Below are 12,946 nucleotides of genomic sequence, written 5' to 3' on the forward strand. Positions count from 1 at the left end.
GTATTTAGTATGCCCTTATTTTGCTTTAATGGCCACATGCACTTGAGCTGGCATTGAGTATACAAGCTTCTGCTAAACCTGATGATCCATGTTATGCCAGCATGATTTGATAATGTCCAAAGAGTATATTGTGTGCTTCAGTGGAAGCAAGGAAATCTGGCCTTTTGTGAAGGAGTTAATATGGTCAATGTCATGTTACATATAAATTAAATACTTACTTATTTTATGTCATATCGTTTCTGTTTAAAGTAGTTCAAAATCCCCTTTTCCACAATAATAATAATTTAAAAAAATCTAAAATGTTCCATGTAGTCTAAGACTTTTGGACCCAAATATATATAAATAGCTTTTAATTGGAAATAAACATGATATAATATGCTTAACAACAAACAGTACATAACACATTTCTGCAGCTCCTATACAAATCCTTCAGAAAACAGCAACATGCTGTCCTCTGTGATTTCCTCTTTCTGCAGTATTCATTCTCAACAGGAAGCTTAATTGACATTAATTGATTGGTGGTAAACTCCAACCATTTGGTCTTTTTCTAAATAAAGTCATCATTATGGTTGAAAGCCCACTAATTTACTGACAGTAGACAAATTATGTCTGTTCAGTGTGAGGCCTGACCTTGTCAATAAAGAAGAGGGCTATGGCTCTCTGGCGTGTGCCCATCTGTTTGGGACTTGAGGTCCTCCTGGTACTGGGATCGGATGGCATCTACGCAGGTCTTCAGTCTCAGAGCCACCTCATACTTTTCCTAATCCTTCTCACCCTGCTTGGTGCAAACAAAACAACATACTGACTACCTTTACATGGACACCAGAAAGCAGCTTATTACAAGAAAATGATGTTCTCGTTTACATGCACTGTATAAGCGTACGCTTTAAGGCCTTTGCACACCAAACGTGAATGTTCAGTGGGATTTTCGCCACAATCAACTTTCTGAATCAAAACAATAGATTCCTAATGAGCCATTCTCACCTGGAGCGAACATTTGCAGTGAACCTTTTTTTACGGTGTGTCGATTTTTTTTTTCTTTGCCCAGTGAACAAATGCCCTGACCAATAATATATAAGCTTTCGATCATGTGTCAGAAGCCGCTGCCGTTACTAGAACCAGAGCAAAAGGTGCCACTAAATCACAGAAAGCTGTTTTGACCACCAACATTAAACTGTGAAGGAACTTGAGAAAGAAACCCTGAACCAGCCGTGAGGATGTGTATTTTGTTTGCATCAAATGCCTTAAAAACTGAAAAAAACAATTATAATAATTCTCATATGGGTTCTCTTAACATTTAAATGATATTGCTGCATCACTGCCTAGCATCCCCTTTAAAAATTATCTTCTTTCATGTGGATTATCTTCATAATTTATTCCATATTGCTGCATTGTTTGGCCTTTGTATTAAATATTACAACCAAATTGGCCCGGTTGCTAGGGACGGTAGAGTCACATGGGGTAAACTCCTCGTTATATTGTGGTTCGTTCTCGGTGGGGCATGTGGTGAGTTGAGTGTGGTTGCCGCGGTGGATGGCGTGAAGCCTCCGCACACACTATGTCTCAGTGGCAACACGCTCAACAAGCCACGTGATAAGATGCGCGGGTTGACAGTCTCAGACACGGAGGCAACTGGGATTTGTCCTCCGCCACCTGGACTTGTATCACTTTTATAATAAACAACTTTGGGGATCTTAAGTGTTTTTCTTTGCCAAATGTTAATAATATTAAAACTATTTCTGTGACTTGCAGTGCACTCTGTTTGCCTTTGAATACCAAAAACAAAATAATTATTGCTGTATTTTTAATAGTCGTTAACAGCCTCGTCTGTCGGTAGGAGTATTAAAGTATCTAATAATGGGTCAGACTGAAGATTGGTTTTGTTGGTGAGATCATCAGCTTGCTCACTGGGGGTCTAAATACAAATATTATTTATTTATTTTTTCTAAGGCACGATTTACAATAATTCTTTTTAATTTTTTTTTTAATTTTTTTTTTTTTATCAAACCACACAATTATGACTCTCAGACGTTCCAGATATTACAGCTTTTTCTGTTAAAGTACATTTTTCTGTAAAGCTGCTTTGAAATGATGTGTGTTGTGAAAAGCGCTATACAAATAAAAATGACTTGACGTATTGCTTGCACTCTTGGAGCATTTACATTTCATCACGTTTCGTTAGTAACATGCAGGGTTTTGAGGAAATATTACACAAGTAGTTGTACATAGCAATAAGATACAGTCAAACGTTTGTTTTAAAATTTAGTTTTAACAGTCATTATGAGTGTGCATTATGCAGTGATTTTAAACAAATGCACTTAACACATAAATATACAGTATGTGTGACTGTGGCATATAATTAATATTGTTCCAAATGATAATGTTTTAACCATTAAACCATTTTTTTTACATTTGATTCTTTCTAATTACCCCTCAGACTGTCTACATGAAAATACTGTCAGTCAACTTGTCCAGCAGGTGAACTGAAGTAGTTTGTGAAAATGTCTTGAAAGTTTTCTTCCTCATTGAGCTTTACTCCCATATACATGGAGAATTTCCTTGGAGAATTTGCCAGAACAATCAGAAACTTTCTATCAGATCTAGAAGTAGCTGTGGATAGAGCTTTAATTGTTGGTGACTTTAACATTCACATAATGAAAATGACACATTGGGATTAGCATTTATTGATATTCTCAACTCTCTTAGAGTCAGACTAAATGTGACAGGCCCAACTCATCGGCATAATCATACATTAGATTTAATTCTGTCATATGGAGTTGATGTTGATACTATAGAAATTCTGCTGCAGAGCGATGACATCTCAGATCATTACCTTGTCACTTGTATGCTACGATTAGCTGATGTTACTCAATCTACACCATGCTATCGTTCAGGTAGAACTATTCGTTCGACCACTAAAGATAGCTTCACTAATAATCTTCCAGATTTATCTCATATACTCAGTAAGCCAAAAAGTCTAGAAGAACTTGATGTAATAACAGTAAATATAAATACAGTCTTCTCTAGCACTCTTGATAGTGTCGCACCCCTTTGATTAAAGAAAAAAAGCCCTGCACCGTGGTACAATGATCGCACTCGTGCGCTCAAGAGCGCAGCTTGGAAAATGGAGAGCAAGTGGAAGAATACAAAATTAGAGGTATTTTATGGTGCATGCAAGGACAGTGTCTGTAGCTACAGACAGGCACTAAAAGCTGCCAGGTCAGCATAATTTAGCAAACTCATAGAAAATAACCACAACAATCCTAGGTGTTTATTCAGTACTGAGGCTAAATTGGTTAGGAATAAAGCCTATACTGAACCAGATATTCCGTCGCAGTACAATAGTAATGACTTCATGAATTTCTTTAATGAAAAATTTAAATCATCAGAAATAAAATTAGAATTATGCAATTGTCTGTCACAATACCACAGAAAACATAATTTTCCTCACAAGCTCACGAGTCATAGCTCATGAAGAGCTAACAAAATGTATCGAAACATCAAAAGCCACAACATGTATGTTAGACCCAATACCAACTAAGCTCTTAAAAGAGGTATTCCCTGTAATCTCAGAACCTCTCCTTAATATTATTAACTCCTCGCTATCCTTAAGACATGTCCCAAGAAATTTTAAAATGGCAGTTATCAAACCGCTTATTAAGCAGCTACAGCTTGATCCTGGAGAATTGGCTAGTTATAGAACGATTTCAAATCTCCCATTTATGATGAAAATACTAGAAAAGGTAGTGTCCTCCCAACTATGTTAATTTCTAAAGAGAAATAGCATATATGAACAATATCAGTCAGGATTTATGCCCATCACAGTACAGAGACTGCACTTATCAGAGTTACAAATGACTTGCTCTTATCATCTGATCACAGCTGCATTTCTGTTCTAGTGCTTTTAGATTTTAGTGCTGCCTTCGATACCATAGAACACGACATTCTCTTAAATAGGCTTGAGAATTATGTTGGCATTTGTGGACTTGCATTACCGTGGTTTAGGTCCTATTTAGCAGACCGCTACCACTTTGTCCATGTAAATGAGAAATTGTCAAATCAAACAAAAGTTAAAGGTGCACTCAGAAATTCTAATCCAATACACTTTTTGTCAAAAAAAATCTAGTATTTGTACACAGCCCTGGCTCTGTAAATGGGACAAAAACAAAGTGGATCAGACCGATCCACACAACACTACTCCAGCCAAACAGCAACAGGGGGTGGTTATTGTACGTGCACAGGATGGGGGCAGAGTGAGAGGGAAACTCATTAGAAGAGCAACAGCAAATCTGGCTGATGTAAACTTTCTAAACTCCAAGGAGGACAAATGGCTGAGAAACAGACCAAGAGAAAAAGGTCAGATGAATGTAAACTAAAAAAGAAGGATTATGAGTCGAGGGCTAGGAGCTGCGTCAACATCGGCGAGGCTTTTCAGTGGTAGAGAGACCTCCAAGAGGTAAAAGGCTTGAAGACGGATGCAGAAGTTGCTCTTTTTCTTCTCGATAGGTGGGTAACATAAATTTTGCAATATTTCTCAGAACCAATATATGCTGTTGTTGCGATGTTAGATTTAGTTGCAGGAGAGTTGTGAGTATCTGGAGCTGGTGTGCATAAAACTGTCTAGCGTGCATGAATTTGGGGGCGGAGATTCCAAAGGAGCACTGAAGGGAAGGGTGTGTTTGTTTTGGTAGTTGAGTTCGAATATCAACAGTGTTTCTCAGGAATCGCTGAGTGCACCTTAAAGTATGGAGTGTCACAGGGATCAGTTTTAGGGCCTCTGCTTTTTTCCTTATATATTCTTACCCTGGGAGGTATTATCAGGAATTGTGGAATAAGTTTCCACTGTTATGCCGACGATACCCAACTTTATATTTCTTTGAAACCCGACAAACTTTCACAATTATACAAATTAGCAGAGTGTATCAATGAAATCAAAGATTGGATGGCCAGAAATTTCCTTATACTCAATTCCGCCAAAACAGAGGTACTAATTACTGGACCAAAAACCTCTAAAATTAGGCTGCTAATATATAATTTGACTCTCGATGGATGTACTGTTACATTGTCTTCTACAGCAAATAACTTAGGTGTTATATTTGATACCAATCTGTCCTTTGAAAATAAAATTTCCAGTGTTTGTAGAACAGCATTCTTCCACCTCAGAAATATTTCTAAGTTATGACACATGCTCTCTGTTGCCGATGCCAAAAAACAAATTCATGCATTCATGACCTCAAGACTAGATTATTGCCAAGCATTACTGGGAGGATGTCCTGCAAGTTAAAAAAATAAACAACTGGTTCAAAATGCAGCAGCCAGAGTGCTGACTAGAACCAAAAAAATATGATCATATTAGCCCCATTTTATCGTCGTTACATTGGCTACCAGTTAAATTTTGTATTCATTTTAAAATGTCGTTAACCATGTACAAAGCTTTGAATGGTCTAGCTCCGCAGTACTTAAGTGACCTTCTACCATGCTATATTCCATCACGTTCATTAAGATCACAAAATTCTGGCCTGTTAATAGTTCCTAGAATATCAAAATCCACAAAAGGAGGAGGAGCCTTTTCCTATTTGGCTCCTAAACTATGGAATTGTCTCCCTAACACTGTTTGGGAGACTGACACACTCAGTTTAAGTCTAGACTAAAGATTCATCTATTTAGCCAGGCATATACCTAATTTATCCATCAACTCACAATTAAGCTGCTTGAGTCTGCCGGAACCAGAATGATCTATAACTCTGCAAAATATTTAATGGCATCTATGCTAATATTATTCTATCTGTTTCCCTGTGTCAACTTCAAGATTCATATCCCGAGGTTACCAGAGCTGGCCAGATCCAGCTCCGTTCCTGCTTGGTGTCAGACTCCACTGCTACATGTCTCTGATTGATGATGACTAAATGCAGCCAGTGCCAGCCAGTCATCACTTCAGTCTATTACGATGGACTTCAGAGGATGAACTGATGCCAACTCTAACCATAAGACATGGGATACTTCATATGCCACTGCCTGAACCTTGGACTTAGGGTAAACCTCATCGAAATGAGCTGCCATTTGAACTGTGATGCACCTCATTGATCTCTGCCTGCATCACCTTGGCCTAATGATGTACTACACTCTTAAAATGGAATACATAGACTAACAGTTAATTGTCAGCAAATGTCTTCATCAGCCAACTAACAAAGGACAATACATCTATGTGAACTTCTGCAGTTAATCCAGGATGAACTTCAAAGACATTAGTCATTAATCTTACAGTTCATACAAAATCTTTGTTTAAACACTGGCCCTTAACACTTACTTAGTTTACTAATTTTAAACCATGACTTGCACCACACATAAATAACTAATATTGACATTATATTCATGCTGTTTAGCCAGAGGGGAACTGGCCTCCACAATGAGCCTGGTTTCTCCCAATGTTATTTTTCTCCATTAACCAACATCTTATGGAGTTTTATGTTCCTTGCCACAGTCACCTTTGGCTTGCTCACTGATACAATTATTATTTAATTATTTATTTATTTTTATACACAATTTACAATCATATTTAATCAAACTACACAATAATGACTCTGTATATAGTTATTACAGTTTCATTTTCTGTTAATGCATGATTTTCTGTAAAGCTGCTTTGAAACGATGTGTGTTGTGAAAAGTGCTATACAAATAAAAATGACTTGACTTAACATGCAGCTAGATCAGTAAGCAGCTCTCTAATTTCCCTGTGATGCTTGTGGAAATAACAAACATGGTATCCCGAGGAAGACTTTGCTATTTTATTCTCCGTTGCTTCACTTTATTTCCAGATATTCATGAGTTGTTGCTGTGTTTGTTTTCTTAACTTTCTATCATGACCTGCAGTGGAATTGTGCTGCAATAGTGGGGTTTCCCTCTTACGTAAAACTCTGGGATTTACCTAATGTAGGAGCAAATATAGACGAACATGAGGGACTGACGATATTTTACATTGGTGTGTATAAATAGGTATAGTTAATAGTGTATGTGCTTTTCCCACTGTAGTCCCAGAAATGTTGAATTATTTCAAATCGATCCCGCTCCAGAGTACAGGCCTCGGTGTAAGGTTCATTCCTTCAACGATAAACGTTGAGACAAAACTTGTGAGACAAAACTGTGTCTCGTCAGTGAAGAGCACTTTTTACCAGTCCTGTCTGGTCCGTTGTTGTCAGTGATGTCTGGTAAGGACCTGCCTTACAACAGGCCTACAAGCCCTCAGTCCAGCCTCTCTCAGCCTATTGCGGACAGTCTGAGCACTGATGGAGGGGTTGTGCATTCCTGGTGTAACTCGGGCAGTTGTTGTTGCCATCCTGTACCTGTACCGCAGGTGTGATATTTGGATGTACCGATCCTGTGCAGGTGATGTTACACTTGGTCTGCCACTGCGAGGACGATCAGCTGTCCTTCCTGTCTCCCTGTAGCGCTGTCTTAGGCGTCTCACAGTACAGACATTGCAATTTATTGCCCTGGCCACGTCTGCAGTCCTCATGCCTCCATGCAGCATCTGTAAAGTTATTTGGATTTTTACAAAATTATCTTTAAAATACAGTTCCCTGAAAAGGGACATTTCTTTTTTTGCTGAGAATATATATATATATATATATATATATATATATATATATCATGGCATCTTTAAGGAAGAAATAAAAAACTGCTACAATGAAGAAAAACACCCAAATCAAATAACAATACTGTACATAAAAAAACCATTAAATAAATAGAGAAAAACAATATGCATGAAAACCCTTATGGTATGTTATGCCCACTGCAACAGCATAGTGATAAACACTGCAGAATAACTTAATCTTCAGTAATACAGCACATGAAAGCTAGAAAAGAGGCCTGACATGAATCAGACAGATGAATGAACTGAAGTACAGCCATTAAAAGAAAGAAAAGCTAGAGAACCGTAGGTTGGGAGACAATATTCTGAATCTGCACTCCTTCGGGTATAATCCAAGTTTATTGAGTGCTGTCCATCACATGGTAACGACTGAAAGCATTGCTTTGCTTCCTTGCAAGTGAATGGACTGAGGCTGTGAATTAAGTGTGGAGATGAAACTGGAAAAGTTAGTGTAAGAACGCATGAATACACGTCTTCTCTGTTTAATTCAAATATGCAACATCAAATATCATCTATTATTAACTAAGCGAGAGAGACAGACGGCCGTGAAGTGATGAGGACGTGAAGATGGATTGAAAACAAAGAGGTCTGGAATACCCGGGAAGAGCTGTCCATTAGCATCTCAATTGTACTTGCTAGGCCGGCGAATGCCACATCAGAATTACGGGACCGGCATACTGCCATCTTTGCTCATGGAAACTCAGTTCCGGAAACATTTGTAATGTGACTAATTGCTCTGAAGCCCCAGGACAATGACATCCTGATACTGCATGCTGATAGAGTTGATTGGCTAATGGCACCAGAACTTTGGTTAACTTTATGTTCATAAAATTAACCAAAACCTTAACTAGTGACTATCCTGAGCTATGAGGTCAAAGTCGGTAGGGAAAAATATAAAGTCCTTTTCATGCTTTTATGAGCCCTCAAAAACAATCAGGCTATAATGTAATACTATAATGTAATTCAATATTTACGTGCATATATATGTTGCTTGCAAAAAAATGTATTTCATCAAAACACTTTTGCGGCTACTTTTGCATGGCCGTCAGTGGAGAAAGATGTGTAGTTATGGAGTCAACCAGCAGGGGCTTACTGCTAACAAGTCAAACCCTAACCCTTTGTTTGGAAACGAGTCAGAAATATAGAGGCAATTTTCTTTTCTATAAAATATATTATGTAACAAAACGGACGAACTGCTTCTGCTCATTCAAACAAATAAGGACTTTTCTAACTCCACTGCTCTGTGTTTCACAGAAACCTGGCTGAAGCCATCCCAGACAGCGTGTTTCAACTGCTGGGCTTCCAGCTGTTCCAGCAGATCACACTGCGGAATCATCGGGAAAAACGAGAGGTGGTGGAACATCCTTTTACATCAACAAAAGTTGGTGTACAGATGTAACAGCATTGAAGAAAATGTGCTGTCCTAAGCACTGTTCATCAGCTGTAAGCCTTTCTACTCACCATGGGAGTTTTCCTCGTTCATTCTGGTGAGTGTGTACATCCTGCCACAAGCGTGCATGAATGCAGCGTTGCAACAGCTGGCTGATCACATCACAGACACGGAGCAACAACACCCGGACTCACTTATTATTATTCTGGGAGATTTTAATAAAGCTGACCTCACCTGTGAACTGCCTAAATACAAACAACACATCACATGCCCCACCAGAGACAGAAATATACTGGACCACTGCTACACCACTGTAAAGGATGCATGTCGCTCTGTCCCACATGCAGCTTTAAGACTTTCTGATCACTCTCTGGTTCATCTTCTAATGAAGCAGAGCTGGAACTACAAGCCTGCTTTGACTGCACTGATTGGAGTGTTTCTGAAGCTGCAGCCACAGACTTGGATGAGCTCACAGATACTGTGACATCATATATCAGTTTCTGTGAGGATATGTGCATCCCTACTAGTACATTTTTATCATTGAATAACGATAAACCATGGTTTACTGGAAAACTCAGACAGCTTCGTCACGCCAAAGAGGATGCTTACAGAAGTGGGGATAAAATATTATACAACAAGTCCAGGAACACACTTACAAAGGAAATCAATGTGGATAAAAGAAGCTACTCTGAACAGCCGAAAAACCAGTTTTCAGCCAATGATCATGCATCTGTGTGGAAAGGCCTGAAAAGCATCACCAAGTCCAAGACACATCCCCCTCACTCTGTAAAGAGTCAACTAATGGCTGATAAACTGAATGTGTTTTACTGAAGGTTTGAAAAGCCCAGTCTCACACCCCTCCCCCGCTCTGATCTTCACTTCACACACACACCAACACCTCCTGAAACCCCCCTCCTGCTACTCAATTTGCACTTATGATCTGTTAGGAGGATGCGTGTCGGGTCTTTCCGAAACAAAAGACTAGGAAAGCTTCAGGCTCAGATGGTGTTTCACCTGCCTGTCTGAAAGTCTGTGCTGACCAACTGGCCCCCATCTTCACATAGATCTTCAATAGATCACTGGAGCAGTGTGAAGTTCCCTGCTGCTTCAAATGCTCCACCATCATTCCGGTCCCCAAAAAACCCAAATCACAGGACTTAATGACAACAGACCTGTCGCTCTCATGTCTGTGGTCATGAAGTTATTTGAGAGACTGGTTTTGGCCTACCTTTGGACCCCTGCTGGACCCCCTTCAGTTTGCTTACTGAGCAAACAGGTCTGTGGATGATGCTGTCAGTATGGGACTGCATTATATCCTGCAACACCTCGACAGACCTGGGACTTATGCAAGGATCCTATTTGTGGACTTCAGTTCAGCCTTCAATACCATCATGCCTGATCTTCTCTCAAACAAACTGACCTAGCTCTCTGTGCACACCCCAATCTGTCGATGGATCACCAGCTTTTTGAAAGATTGGCAGCAGTTAGTGAGACTGGGGAAACTCACATTCGGGACCCTAATTATTAGCACTGGTGCTCCTCAGGGATGCGTTCTCTCTCCATGCATGCATTCTCTCTCTCTCTCTCCTGTACACGAATGACTGCACTGCAAAGGACACCACTGTCAAGCTCCTGAAGTTTGCAGATGACACCACGGTCATCGGCCTCATCCACGATGGTTACGAGTATACAGACGGGATGTTGAACAGCTGGTCACAACAACCTTGAGCTGAACACGCTCAAAACAGTGGAGATCCCCCCACCATTCTGAACAGCACTGTGGCAGCAATGGAATTATTCAGGTTCCTGGGCTCTACCATCTCTCAGTACCTGAAGTGGGACACCCACATAGACTCCATTGTGAAGAAGGCTCAGCAGAGGTTGTACTTCCTTCGCCAGCTGGGGAAGTTCAACCTGCCACAGGAGCTGCTGACACAGTTCTACTTGCCCGTCCCTGAGTCTGTCCTGTGTACATCTATAACTGTCTGGTTTGGTTCAGCCACCAAATCAGAGAGAAGGAAACTACAATGGACAGTCAGGACTGCTGAGAGGATTATTGGTGCCCATCTGCCCACCCTCCAAGACCTGTACGTCTCCAGAGAGAGGCACACACATTACCACTTGCACGTGTACATGTTCTGTTATATGTCCTATTATTTGTATGTCTATTTATACTGTTACCTTGTTTTATGTTCTGTCTCACTGTAATGTTCTGTGTGCACTTGTATATATATATATAAAATTTGTGTACGTGAGAACACTTGGCAATAAAGCTCATTCTGATTCTTCTTCTAAATACCAATAAATAAAGTATTAAAAAAATTAAGAGAAAGGAGAAGAAGAGAGAAAGGAGAAGGCAACAAGCAAGTTTTTAATCAAGTGGATGTCAGTAACACCTACCATAAGTTTAGAGTTGGCGTTGAGCATCACATATTTACAACTGCCTTGTACATTCTCTGTCCACCTAGCGAGCCACGTTACATGACGAACTTCCTTCCAGCGGTTGCCAGATGGTGGTTGTGGGATACGAGAGTCCTTGTGGGGTAAAGAACACTGGTTAGCAAGAAGGTTTTCAATGCTCATTTGACATTGCATATATGGTGGTGTCTCACGAGAGCTCTCAAGGGAAAACAGCTGTTCCACACTGGCATACAACAGTCTTTGAAAAAAACAAAAATCTATAATGTGCTTTTCTTAAGCCTTGCAATCATGCCACAGTGTCATGTAACGATGCTGACAGCTTGAAAAAGCTCTGCGGACACTGGACTGTTATTATATCTGAAGTCTCACTTGCTGCAGTTGATGATGACGTATTCAGGACGAATCAGCATTCCCTGTTCAGGGTGGTCTCCTCTGCCTCGGAACAACCCTGGTGGTTCTATCTTCAATTTCCCAATGCACTCACGATGGTGGTCCAACACACAGAAGCCATACTGGTCAACAATCTTTTGATTAGCCTCTTTATTAACCTGGAGAGAAATTCAAAAGAACACAGCAGTGATGGATGACTAAAAATGAGGCCGTTCGATTTTGATTCCAGCGTCTCATCTCTACGAAGCTCCCAGCATTTAGATATAATTGAAGACACCCATCTGTGTCTTCTCTTTGGTCATGTTCTTCCTGGCTTCCACCTTCGGCATGTAGTTCTCCAAAGTCACACTTGTTCATATCTGTGATCATCTGTCTCTCTTCCAGAGTCATCTCCTGTAGATATACATGATGCTGCTACATACAGGTGAACAAAAAGGGACAATATATGAATATCACAGACACCTTTTGCCTTCAGGACAACTTCAGCCCTTCTTGTTGTCAAAGATTTGATGGAATATTGTGTATTTCAAGAAAAACTCTCTAGTTTTTTGAGGGATATGGAAGACTAGATTAAATTTGCACTCCAGAATTTCCCTTAAAGCTTTGATGATGCTTTTGAGGAAACCATGGAAGTAATTTTGTCCCGTTCTTCAGAAATTTGGGAATCCTCTCCCAAATTTGTTTAGATACTTGGATCATCCTCCAAGAGCATGGGAACATCATGGAAGTAAAATAGTTTAAATCATGATGCACCTGATGAACTTGTCTTGATGCAAGATAGGATGGAAGATAACTCATGGGCTTGCAGAGGTCCAGGTTTTGTACTCTTTACTCAAGGTTATGAGATTTCTCAGGTGGTTTCTGATTGGCCGTTCTGTCAAGAATTACAGCTTTGTTAAGTGAATAGCACACAGTTTATCTTACGACTGGGTCACAGATGTGCTGCTTCAGTTCTGTAGAAGTGCTTGAGGTTGTACTTTTTTTTTTTTTTTTTTGTGGCAGTTAGCAACTATTCTGAAGTGTCCATTTATTGGGCAGTTACGTTTGGTCATGTTTGCATTGCCTGCCTTTATTTTTGAGTAAAATCTTATTGGCAC

General features: G+C 39.9%; 1 pseudogene; it reads right to left on the reverse strand.

Annotated features, from left to right (window-relative positions):
* The window catches only part of LOC127455917 (DNA topoisomerase 1-like), a 33,313-nt pseudogene extending 21,074 nt beyond the window's left edge, over positions 1 to 12,239 (reverse strand).
* Between the last annotated feature and the right edge of the window lie 707 nt (positions 12,240 to 12,946).

Source organism: Myxocyprinus asiaticus, chromosome 18 (genome assembly GCF_019703515.2).
Source record: "Myxocyprinus asiaticus isolate MX2 ecotype Aquarium Trade chromosome 18, UBuf_Myxa_2, whole genome shotgun sequence".
In the NCBI taxonomy this organism is placed as follows: domain Eukaryota; kingdom Metazoa; phylum Chordata; class Actinopteri; order Cypriniformes; family Catostomidae; genus Myxocyprinus; species Myxocyprinus asiaticus.